Source organism: Chroicocephalus ridibundus, chromosome 2 (assembly GCF_963924245.1).
Source record: "Chroicocephalus ridibundus chromosome 2, bChrRid1.1, whole genome shotgun sequence".
NCBI classification, from domain to species: Eukaryota; Metazoa; Chordata; class Aves; order Charadriiformes; family Laridae; genus Chroicocephalus; species Chroicocephalus ridibundus.
In genome coordinates this window covers 139,702,946-139,715,980 of record NC_086285.1, presented here as the reverse complement: position 1 = coordinate 139,715,980, position 13,035 = coordinate 139,702,946, and positions in this window count along the sequence as shown.

Genomic DNA, 13,035 nt, shown 5'->3' with positions numbered 1-13,035 from the left:
ATTTCATTGCACCTGCAGATCTAATAAAGAATTTTTAGACATATGTCCATGGAAAAATAAAGCACCTTGGTCTGACTATACATTTAAGTCACACACTTATGGCACCAAATTCACTGTTTCTCAAGCAGAGCAGTACCCAGCTTTGCAAATGGCTTCAGCAGTGACAACTGAATTATTTAATAGCCAGCAGTGGCAAAGGTCTGAAGAAGATAAAGCCACACGCTACAAGGAACAACATAAAGCATTAGAACAGAAATTAGGTTTCCAGTCGACCCTATCATGTAACTTAAATGGTATTTGAACAAAATGATGAAGTACCTTCATTAAATTATGTAAGTGACTATTATCTTTTGGGGCTTTGCAGCACATGTTGCTACAGATATAGTTTCTTCTTTAACATTTGTATGCCTTTGTACAGTAAAAGCAGTGCTGTAAACATTTACAGTTCCTCACACTTCTATAAAGTACAGAAAATTTTCAAACCCATGTTCCCAACATATTCAAAAGCTGAATTGCTTTAAATGCAAAATACCACCTCTGCGGCAGTCAGCTGCGTTCAGAGGGACGTGCTCCTAGGTCCAACTTTTCAGCTAACCAGAGTTTGTATCCGACAGCTGACTCAATATGGCCTTGGTCTGTGACTCGTCACCGTAATGTAGTGGCAACAATTATCATACCAGAACATGTGAAATGAATAACTAATTACTGGCCTCAATCAAATTATTTTATGCCTGGTTGGCTTGTGTACCCTTGCTGCCCTGTGCCATTAGCCTGTTAAGCACAATAACAGAAGTCAAGACTCTAACTTAATCCAATGCAATGGATTTGTAAGAAACACAATAAATTTATACCAAGATCTTTCTTTATTCTGTTCCAAAACAGGTGCTGCTTTCTGTATGAAATAGGTTTTGCGATATCACAAGACATTTACACATGAAAAAAAGGAGAGGTCATTTAGTCTTATTCTACTAGCTTGGAACTGAAAGAAAAAATGTTAATTGAAAGTGCAGAAGAGTGAGCATAAACTGCAAATAAGCACATGGCAGTAAAATGAAATTAATAAAATGGAATTCATCTTAGTTTTAAACCTCTACCTTTACGAACAAGAATCTCCCTTTTGCCAGAATAGCCTCTTGTCCTAATAATATCTACCCCTGATGCAGAATCATTAACAGAATGAGAGCTCACCCACGAGCATGAGAATGAGGAGCTCAGTATTCAAAAGCAGTCTCCACTTCTGTGCTAATTAAAAAGCAGACAAATCAACATTCAGCGAGATATTCCTGCCATCCTCATCAGCAATACCTATTCCTATTACCTTATTAAGCAAAGATAGTAAAATGCGTCTTCCTGTTTATAAGCTCACAAAAACAATTACAAAGAGACCAATAATTCCCTCAGGTAACTGATACCTTCTTAATGAGCGATCCTGAAACAACATCACTTTTCTCTGCCTTAGTGCAACAACTGCATCATCCCTTTAACAGCCGTGAACAGGAAGATAATCACTTTCACTCCTCTCAGTGCTCCAGAAAAGAATCTGATGGTGCTTGTGGGAAAAGTGAGAAAAGAGACACAACTATATCAGTTCGACTGGTTTCAGAGGAGGCATCTTCCTTGTGAAGGCAAAAAAATTAAACTTCACAAAGAGATCGCAACGGGCACACATTTGTGAAATGGGAACAAATCTTATTAGGCAGAACCACAGCTTCCTCTACAGAGCAGTTTCATTCAGGGTCTCTTTAAAAAGCTCTCTAAGTGGTGTCCTGAGCTTTATCTTGTAATATGTCAGATTTAGAGTGGGCCTGAGCTGCAGAGCTGTGGGTTCAATCAGTTGGAGACCTTTACATGTGTGCACAAGGGTGACAGGAATTGGGCAGCTGGATTTACTATTTTGTCTCAAGTTCATCTCTAACATAAATTACTTCATCCTGCCTCTTTTTGTGTAACTCCTTTGGAAAATTACTTTAACAAAATACAAGTGAAAAAGTCAAGTAGCAACAACTGTGAAAATCAAATTGACCTGATTATGATGACTAAGAAAATGAATAAGCAATTCGTAGTCTAGGAAACAGTAAGGCAAAGGAAATGTCCTTGACTTGATCAAGGAAAGGCAAGCTCATTTCATAGTATTTCTAGACTTTGACTACCAGTGAAGGAGAAATCTCTTATCTTTCTAGCAAAGAATGAGAACAAAATACAAACACAATTTTATTTTAGGACATAAAGCTATCACTATATTGACATCTAATGGTACTTGCTGGCAATATAAAAGAGATGGACAGAAAAATTACCCAGTGTAGTAGTTTGAATGGGTGACTTCTCAATGCCAAAGACTTGAGGAAATTACACAGAAAAACATAAATATTTTATGTCTTATTTTAAGAATACCGTTTCTGCCTTTTACCAGAATGAATCGTTTTCTTGTTTCCTGCTCAGTATTTCATCTGTACATAATAATATTGGTATCTGTGTGCTGTGCATCCATAGCCAAATCCCACACTAAATCACCTTTTGTCCGAAATGACAGAGAAACAGGCAAATGTAAGCTACCGCAGACACAACTCACCTAGAGAACTTCTGCTAAGCTTCTCCTCATCTTGAAAAGACTTTCAAAATACAAGAAGTCTGCTAAAATAAAGTTCCCTTTTGTAGCCCCACAGCTGTGAAAAAGTAGTTAACACTTAACATTTAACATCAGATCAGCAGAATGGGCTTCAGGTCAGGCTCCAGCTACACCTTCCATGTTGTTCTCTGCTGGGTGCATGAACTAGGACTACTTTGTTGGGGTTAAAAGACAAAATCAGATTGGTTAATGTTCCATATTCATTTTTTCTTTAGAAAATCCTTCCTAATTCGACTTTTCCCTCATGTTGAGGGAAGAAGGGTACTGTTATAACCACAAAGGTGTCAACTTTTTCATAATGAAAAAAAATCAGCCATAGGAATAATCTCCCCAGGGAGGTGGTGGATCCTCCAACATTGAACACTTTTAAGATTCAGTTGGACAGGGTGCTGGGCCATTTTATCTAGACTGTGCTTTTGCCAAGAAAGGTTGGACCAGATGATTCTTGAGGTCCCTTCCAACCTGATAAGCGTGCTTTGAGGATGCCCAGATAAAACCCTGTAGATGAGATAGCCTGAGGAGGCCTAGTTAACAGCTCCTGATAAAGTTTAGGGATTTTACTGTAGAGTCTGTGGATCTTTTGATAAAGGAAAGACTTTGTACAAGAAGTCTCACTTCTTTCTGGGAATCCTCTGCACCTCTACTCCCATCTATCACAGGCGCAGCAATGCAGTGCTACGGTGCTGAGCAGGCCCAGAAGCACAGGATGGGAAAAGTGGGGCTTGGAAGCAGCTAGCAACAATGCTGGGCAGTGGAAGAAACCACTTAAAATTGAAGTCAGTTGCAGCAGACCATTTTGAAAACGTCCAGATTTTATACTATATCTTGAAACTTTTAAAATTGTTTTTTCAAGCAAAACTGCTTATCAAAATGAATATGTTGCCTAGCTATTCTGAATTTCTTCATTGCATTATTTACCAGAGAAAAGAAAAAAATTCCTGAAAAAAGCCCACCAGCATTAATGATGTACTGGCTGCCTATATTATGGTAATACATTATAGCTTCCTTGCATCCCTTATTCACCTTTTTCTGCACTAGCACCAACCTCAAATAAAATGCATTCAGTTTTTGACCGCTTAAGCCATTAAGCATTTTGCAATGCTCGGAGGTAACCAAGAGATCACACCATAAAAACTTGAAAATCAACAAACTAAATTGTCCCACGAAGTTCACCATAGTGTAGCAAGAGGCAAGTCAGTTCAAATAGTATATGCGTAGGAACAATACACCTACGGGACTGTGTTCATGCCAGTACAGTATACTGTGACTAATTTCTTTAAGGGCTATCAGTTGCAGCACTAAGTCAGCCAAAGGTGTAAGGTTCCTCTCGGAAGGGTGCTAAAGGAGCCCGGGTGTCAACGAGGCAGCTGGTCTCCCGGGGGATTGAGTGCCCTCCGTCTCCAAGGCCTCGCGGTGGCTTCCAGCGTAGGAGCCGCCCGGGCGCTGCCCTGAGGGGTCCGGTAGCCCCAGGGGATGCAGGACCAAGCTGTGCCATTTTAGGAGCAGTGACGGCGGCAGCACTTTCTGTTCCTGCAGCCTGAAACGAGCACTTCCCTCACCACCAAACTATCCCCACCTGATGATCCCCTTTTAGATACCCATTACGTTCACTTCCTATTTTGTCTGGGGAGAGCTACTGCCTCACATAGGATAAATCTGTGAAATCAAGAGGCTGGAATATCTTAGCTCTGATATTCACTGTGTTGGGCAATATGTAGTGTCTGCTTAATCTACTCATAAATATACACACACGCTCTCCAGGGTGGAAATTTAAGAGCGAGCTGGGGACAGCCCCAAGCTTCCCTTTCTCTCCCCACCCCAGGGGGGACTCAGCTTCATTCCTCACATACCCTTTGAACAGCATTTACTCCTCCTCAGGACACCCGTGAGTTAAATCCATCCTGCCCAAGCAAGAGGGAAGTGAGCATGGCTGAGGGGTGATTGAGCACGGGTTGTTGTGTCGCACCCCTGGAGGCGGCTCCGGGCAGGACAATGGCTGCTGGGGCGACCCCTCAGCAATGGGATACGGCGGGGCAAGGGGCAGAGTGTGTTCACCAAAAGCTGCCGCAGAGCATGGCTTGGGGACGGGCCTGCAGCTCGGCTGTTGTGTGACCTGCGCCAGGCCCCGGCTGCAGCCATGTCCTGAATCCAGCCCCAGCTCAGCCCGCTGGCCACCGGGCTCGCCCCTGCGTGGGTGAGCTCTGACTTTGGGTCAGACAGTTTCCTAAGCAGCATTTTTGACATTCTGGTCACAAAAGCATTGGATCCGCACAGGAATCCCAGCAGCACGAGAACGCGGTGTTTTGAGAACCCGCAAATTTGATTTGTGGTGATGGTTTGGCCTGTTCTCATTCTTACTGAAGTCTTCAGCAAACTGGCCGTTGGCTGAAGTTACACAGAATAAAGCGGTGAATGAGGCAGAAAGACTGGAAAAAAGTCGTGTAAGTAGTGTCTGGCATGACAAAATCTAATGCAATAAAGCCTCTCTGTCTGTGACATTCGGTTACCAGAGCAATGTAATAACATGAATCAATATAAAAGACCAAGTTGTGCACTGCCAACACTTTTATAAATGGTACCTCTGAACATACCCTCTCCTGCCCTGCTGTAAACTCACTCCCTCGGCTGGAGGGGCGTTAATCAGGAGAGAGCTGAGGGCCGGGGCAATCTGGTCATCTGGGCCGCCCCTTGAAACCAAACTGCTTCCTCATGATAAGGAGACACTAACCCTTGGCACACCAACAGCGTGCCGTCAGGAAATGTTTAGATTTACCCTTGAGAAATGTGTTAGGATGGATTTGGTAGTAGAGGCACAAAAAGCTGTCAGCAACTGATGCAATAGGACCACCCCGCTCTTATCGGGAAGTTCCCCCTGAGGAAGAGCAAGCAGGGGGACATCCACAGCCCCTTCTGTGCAAGGGATTGGGCTTCCCTGCAGTCTTCTGGGGGAGGCCAGGTCTGCACGACCCCTCCTTCCTTTGCTAAACTGTGTGCTCTCCCATTGATTCACGCCATTGTGAAGTGTGGTCTAATATCCTTTCACAGAACCTTATTTCTTAATTATCAATGTGGAACCATACAGGCTGCTTCTGCGATGGCAACATACTTTGGAGGCGTGATCTGATGGAACCATTGTGTCTTCTGTCTGTGAAAATGCACGTATGTAAGAGGGATGAATGAAATGGTCACACTCCTTCACTCATTCAGAGCGCTTTGAGCCCTTGAACGAGCCCTGTAGGATTCACATGAGGCAGGATTTTACAAGGCTGCCAGCTAATGATGTTGCATTTTGCACTTCCATTACATATCCCACGGCAAAGTTTGTAACAAGGATTCTTTTTTCATTGGGTCAAGGGAGAGAAAGACTCCAGGGAAAGCCTCCAAACAGATTTAGGTAATTATTACAAATGAAATCTCAGCCAAGACCTACAAAATTTTTTCCTGTTTCACTCACTGTACCCTGCTTCTGGCCTCCTAGGTTTCCCTGGTATGAATGTTGCTGACCTATCCTGTGATCCTTTAGCCCTCCTTCCAAGTATTTGTTGCATGCTTGTTTCTTTCTTCATGTGACATTTTAACTCATTTGAGGATATCTGATTGATGAGAAGAAGGTGGAGAACAGATATTTGGCTCAAGCAGTTGCAAGACCAGACAGTTATGTACAGGAGATCTATTTCTGAAATCTCAGTTCTGTAATACCACAAGTTGGGCCACTTGTTAAAGGAGTGTCGAGTGAATACAAATAAATGGTTCAACAGAAAAATATTGTAGGTATAAAGGAGTATATATTAAAACCAAATTGTGTTCAAGGCTGTCACAGACGCAGGGTTCATAATCATGTTCTTTTGTAGATCTCCAAGCATAAAGGGATATAGTTATTCCAACTGGACGGTTAGGGTAATATTAAGATCCAGCAGCCACTCCTGAACCCTTGTTCCCAAAAGCTTTGAAATCTCAAAGCATCACAACAGAAGTGACCCAACTTGCCACAGAGCTGGAACTACCATTAATTAGATCTCTCAGGTAGTCATACTTCAAGGAAATTAAAAGCTTCTTTTTAAATGGTTAATCAAGGGGTTAAGTAGCAGTTTGAAAATACTGATGTGGTGTGACTACTGCAAAGCCACAAAGAAAAATGGTGCAAAGTTAGGAACGGAACAAGGTTTCTGCCCATGCTAGAGGTGTCTTAACCCACTAGAGCAGACCTACCATTAAAACAGGTTTTCAAAAACACCTTCTACTGCTCTCCCTGAGACAGATACGTGACCTGCCCCTGGGCTAAAGTCAGCTCTTCCCACACACCCTTTTTTCCAGGCTGCAAACCAGAAAGCTCCTCTTTCCTTGGAAGAAGGGGGCCCCAATTTCTAATTGCTCCCATCCTCCTTAATGTCACCCACATGCTCCTGGCTTTGTCCACAGGCCAAGTTGTTTCTAGTTTGACCACATACCTAACAAAGACAGTGGTTATTTCCATAGTTAAATCAGCGTTTGCTTATGTGCTGGCTTCTGTGGTACAAAAATGTTAAATTTCTGCTGAAAGACAACAGATTTTTATGAATAGAACAAGCAGTAATACACCCTTGTTGTAAATAAGGAGAAGCACAAGAAAGGCTTACAATAGGATTCAGAAAATGCATTTTGGAAACTAAAATGAGACAGGATGAATGTCAGTAGCTAAATTCAGTAGAGAACTCCAGAAAGCATATGCCAGCCTGCCTTTCTCATTTACGAGACATGTAAATACCACTGTGGCGCAGGAATGCCGCGTGCAGTGGTGCCCAAGCAGCACCCAGCTTATGGAGACTTAAGTGTCCAGACCGAGTGAGGACAAGGTGTCACACAGGTGCTCCAGTGGGATTCAGAAAGGAGAGAGGCGTTGGCGAAGCCCCGGGTCATACTGCTGCACATGGCGCTCCTAGCACACACCAAAAGTGTTAGCTGTGCCTATACTGGCAATTGGAGAGGGACAGGACTTGGCCACGGTCAAGTGGAAGCTCTGCAGAGTGGTTTTGGCAAATGTCAGCTAGAGCTCTCTGCAAGAGAGACCAGACAGGGTGAAGTGATGGTTCCCAATGGACCATATGGAGGAAGGTACCCAGGAAAGTTCAGCTGTGCAGACTCAAGATATGTTTTTGAGTCTCATGGCCCTTGTTCCAGGACCAGAAAGTGGGCCCTGGCTTGTTTTATTTCCCATGATAAACACAGCTATTAAGTACACCACAAAGCACAGCAGATACACTCAATTTCCCTCTGGAAAAGCAGGGACTTTTAGTAGTTAACACACTGAATCAAGAAGTAGGGGGCTTTTTCCTGTGCAGCCTGAGGGATCCCTGTTTCCTCTGCAAGTGCCCTGATGGGCAGGCTCTGAACCAGCCTGTTAGGTGGCATCTGCTACACTGGGTTTTAACATGAACTCTTCACTGTTGCAACTGGATAGTACTTACATTGTGGGTGTGATATTATGTGCTTCTTTAAACTCAGAAAATAAAGTGATAGCAGCAAGAATATGCAACTAAATAATTTCTTTTTAACTATCTAGCCATTCATTTGGTTAGTGGTTTTATACCTCAGCTGGGTAGATTTTTCCCTGCTAAATGAGGAAGGTAGTTCTTAGTGCCAGTAAGAAGCAGCAGCTAATGTTTGTACAGTGCCTACCAATGCAAGAGTGCTAAGTATTAGAAGTGAAGCACATCTTAGCACTCAAAGACCTGCATGCTGAATAGTTGACCCAGTGCCCAGACTGGGACGACTGCTGACTCTGAAGAGACTGAACATAGCCTTAAGAATAACAGACACATAAGTAACAGCGTATAAAGCACAACTAAACAGCAATACACACTTTTCAGAAAGAGAAATGGAGGTCTCTTTTTCAATACAAAGCAGTTCAGTCAATCACATTTTCTTGCATGAATTACTGGATGCAAGATGCAAGAGGAAATTCTTTAGTTTGATTTTTTTTTTTTTTTTTAAATCTCAAACCCGTTTTTAGCAGTTTAGTGCAAGTAACCCCACAAACACCTCTGAACACACTGTCATGATGCAACGCACCTGCGCCAGTCACTAGAGAAAAGTGAAGCACAATCATGAGACTTCAGTATTATTTAAGCAATATCACCCCTAGGCAGTGTGTGTACTCGAGTGCTGTTTAGCTCTGATAGCCTGGGTGTTCCCACTCCACTCTGAGATGGCCACGTTGCAGGGCTAGATTACTAGATTACTTCCTGATTGCCATAAGCCAGAGATGGGGGTAGTGTGGGTTGTATACACCCGCTGTACACTGACACAGTGGGTGAAATCCAGACCAGTAAAAATGACAGTTATCCAATAAATTTAAAAAAAAAAAAAAAAGGCAGGCCGGAAAAGAACTTTTTAGTAATCCATTGTCTTGCCCACAATTACAACTCTTTCTGTAATGACAGAGATTTATTTCCAGTTAACGCACATTTGCAGTGTGCTTGTGTAAACCAAGAAACCTGCCTTGGGTCCTAGCAGTGATATTAAGATATGCTGTAACTGAGAGATACAGGTAGGCAAATGCTTTCTGGAACCTCACCCTGAGAGTCAGGTGAAAGCGGTGCCGTGGCTGAAGTGAACACCACTGTTCACCTGAATCTGGCAGGGAACCGAAGCAGAAATTGGTTTCAAATAACTGGTCAGATTTTCCATATGAATCTTTACTGTTCCCTTTGCAAAAAACCCGCTCGATGATGATCACCTATGCTCAGTTGTATTTAATGCAGGTGTGAATGTGTCCTTGCACGGAGCTTGCTCCCAGGGCTTCGGGCGCTGGCACAAGCTCTGCCCAGCAGCTTTCCACATGCTCAGGGAAGTCCAGCTGAGCCAGAAAATGCCAGACCTACACAGCCTGCTTGGTAGCGCTGATGTGGCCATGCGTAGTCCAGGCTCTCTGTACACAAATGACTTAAATACTCCTTTTTTAATGCCGGGGGAAACTTCCAGTTAGAAGAAAACACAGGAAAGCTTACTTTGCTTCTATAGTGGTTGTTTCTGGCACGTGGATTTTAAGCATGTGTGGAACTATGTGACGATAACAGAAACAGAAAACAGCGTGCATTTAAATGCACAGATTCACCTTGATATCATCTTTTAAATCTGAACATCTTTTGTCATGTATCTGAAAATAATCCTTTTTCTTTTCCATAATCCTTGTTTTGCATTTAAGAAAGGGAGCAAGTCATAATCAACAGCACATTCTTAGTACATGAGTTATATTACATACCCTTCCACAGGCTGACACTTCAAGACACCCTGCTTGTTACTCAGGCTGTCATGTCAGTGTGAAGGTGACACCCAGACCATTGCCTTATTTACAGTGACATCTACTGGCAAAAGCCATCTGCAAAAGGCCTCTTTTTCTATTAGTTTTTTTTGTGTGTGTGTTTGTGCTTCTACCTTTGGCATTTTTGCTCATTTTCTTCACATCCCACCACTCAGTTGTTCACAGTCAGTTCAACGTCTTAGATTATTTCTTTTCAAACCCAATATCTCCATCCTCAATCAGTCATCCATCTATCTCCAGAGCATATCTCAAAACAGAACAAGATTTTGTATCATCAGCACTGTTTGCCAGTGCTGGTCATCTCCAACATCCAGGAGATACAGCTTCTGTTGAGGTAGCATCGTCTCAACATCGTATATTTAGCGTTCCCACACACCTACCTATTGGAGGTAGCTCTCACTGACAGCGCCCACCCACCAAAACCAAAGACTCTCTGGGCACAGGACCTTGTCTGTAGACATCAGGAGGCTGGTGGAGTCCAGTAGCAGCTCGATTCCATAGCATTCAGCAGAATCTACTGTGCTCTAGAGTCATCCTCCAGCTCTTCCTGTATATTCTATGGTGTGTGTGTGTGTATATACTCATACATAACATGTATATAGTATATTGGGTATATATTGATAAACATATATACAGAGAGAATGTATATAGATAGTTTAGTAGAGTTGCTAAACATTTTAGGAACAGTAATTACATTAACACCATCAGACAGTGAGTACAGAAGAGAATATTTCAAGGATTTGCTCAGGATATCTGCTGAAAATACTACACGCTGTGTTACAGCTACTCAAATAATGTTAACTAATAAATAGTTTTGCTTTGATTTTGCCATATATAGTTATTGCTATGCATCGGACAGTTCAAAACTAATTCAGTCAAACACGCTTGCTGCAGCAGATATTCGTGAGGGACTTTGTTTCTGGGCTTTGCTTCTGGCTTTGTTCATCTGATGAAGGTTCCCTGAACTGGTCATGAAGATGAGCTAAACTGTTTTCAGAGATTCAAGGTTTCTTTGGGGCTTTGGACCAACAGGCTGGAAGTTCTTTGGCTAGTCTCTGCAGACATTTTTAACAGCCTTCAAAATTAATATGTTGTTGAATAGCACAGTACTATGACTCTTGTATTCTTTAGTTCAACACAACAGTAAGATAATGCTCTTATTTATGACTGTATTTGCAATGAAATAGGTAACAAATACTGTTCAAATAATCTTCAGCAATTTTTGGATTGCTGCTGCCATCTGCAGACCTGGGAACACAGCATTCTTTCAGCTATTCGTACATAGACACCTGTGCTTTCTACATAACCATGAGAATTTTAAAGCAATTTTGGAATATAAGTTTGGATGCTGAGATCTTTGGTGATTTCCAGGTAAACTGTTTATTTCTGAAATCACAAACTACATTAGAAGCTGGAGTTTAAACAGGACAAAGGGAAAACAGAAATCAAGAACAGACTTTTTCAAAAACACCAAGGATGAATGGGTTCCTTTTTTTCCTCAAAACAACCAAAGTGCTGGTTTAGTTTTGTTTTGTTTTGAACTATTTTATTTAGCACATTTCTGTCTGCTGTTCATACAACTGTAGGAAAGAGAAGAATTGGAAGCAGAATGTTGACATTTAAACAGCTGAGGCTTTATTCAGAATATTTTCAAATGAGAGAGACAGAAAAAAAATGTTAGATCTTCATAAAAAAAATACATTTCATCTACCTGTTGCATGTATGCTTTACATCTGAAAACCAAACCTGGCAGGAGCATCTACAAATTATTCAAAGTCATGTACCCAAGTATGTGGGTGAAATTTGACAAAATAGAAGTGACACAGGAACTGACTGTGAAGCACATCAGTTCTGTTAAGCCAAGGCAGAGAATCTTTGTTTTCACAGGACAATCCAGTACTCTCCTGCCAGAGACATCCCCTGTCCCCAAACTGTGCTGCACTGGAAGCCAACACAGGTCACACACGCAAGTGTTTCACCACAGTGAAATCTTGTACTTGGGATGAATGCTGGAGAGGTTGACAGAAATGGGAAACAAACCGCTATTTTAGAAACATCTTTGTTCAAGCATTTCAGCATTATCTCCTGTCTAAGAAAGACAGCAGACACCCAGAAAAGGCCATCTGTCCATCGAGTAAGCACTTCATGAATAAAAGGTACGGAAATAACAGTATCTAAGAGATTTAGCTGATGGGCCAAATCTCTATTAGGCTAGACCTATACAAACAAACAATAACAAGACTTAATATGAAAAACAAGCAGGCTTGTGCGGAACGTTAGTGGAATATAACGCTGCTGGATTTTCATAGGATGCTTTATACGTTAAGGTTTTTATCCTAAGTCCTAAAAAGATGCCAGGGAAGAAGAATTAAAGGAAAATGAGCATAGGCAAGCAATGGGAGTTAAAACCAAAACCAGAACAAACTCTTTACTTCAGAACTGCAGGGGGAACAACAAAATATAAAAGTTTGGCCAGAAGTTAGATGGAGTCTATGTAGCAGCAGAGTGATAAAGGAGATTGTCACAATGCTTTTTATACTAGTTCATAGGTAATAAAAGATAAAAACCTCTCTAGAGCGGCATTCCTCTGTCATTTGTACCTTCATGCTGAGGCTGCAGGTGTTCTTTCAATGATTTGCAACTTTTAACATCTGAAGGCTAGGCAAGATTCATCTCTAGCAATCTGTTTTGCCTACTTAAAGCTCCAAGAACCTGAATCCCAAATTTCCTTTCCATTAAGTTTATAAAAATTGTATTACTTATTTCTTTCTATTATGTCACTTCATTTATATGCCATATTTCACTTTTTCAGAAAAGTTATTTTAAAATTGAGTATTTGGAAGACTCAGGGTTTTTTCCTGGAATTGGTTCCTTGAATTCTTTTAGGTCCCAGTTCAGGTCTGGATGGCCAGCAAAGTTCCGTTTGCTGAAGAAACAGAGAAACCAATTTCTGCAGGGGCAGAGAAAGCACAGGTACGTAGTCAGTGGGTGTATGGCAGCAAACAGACATCTGCCTGATCTTCAGCCCACCTTACTCGAGAATGAAAGACAGCTGCTTCCCAGGTTTTTTCTTTGACATAAAGAAATCTCCCAGGCTGGCGTTAAACTC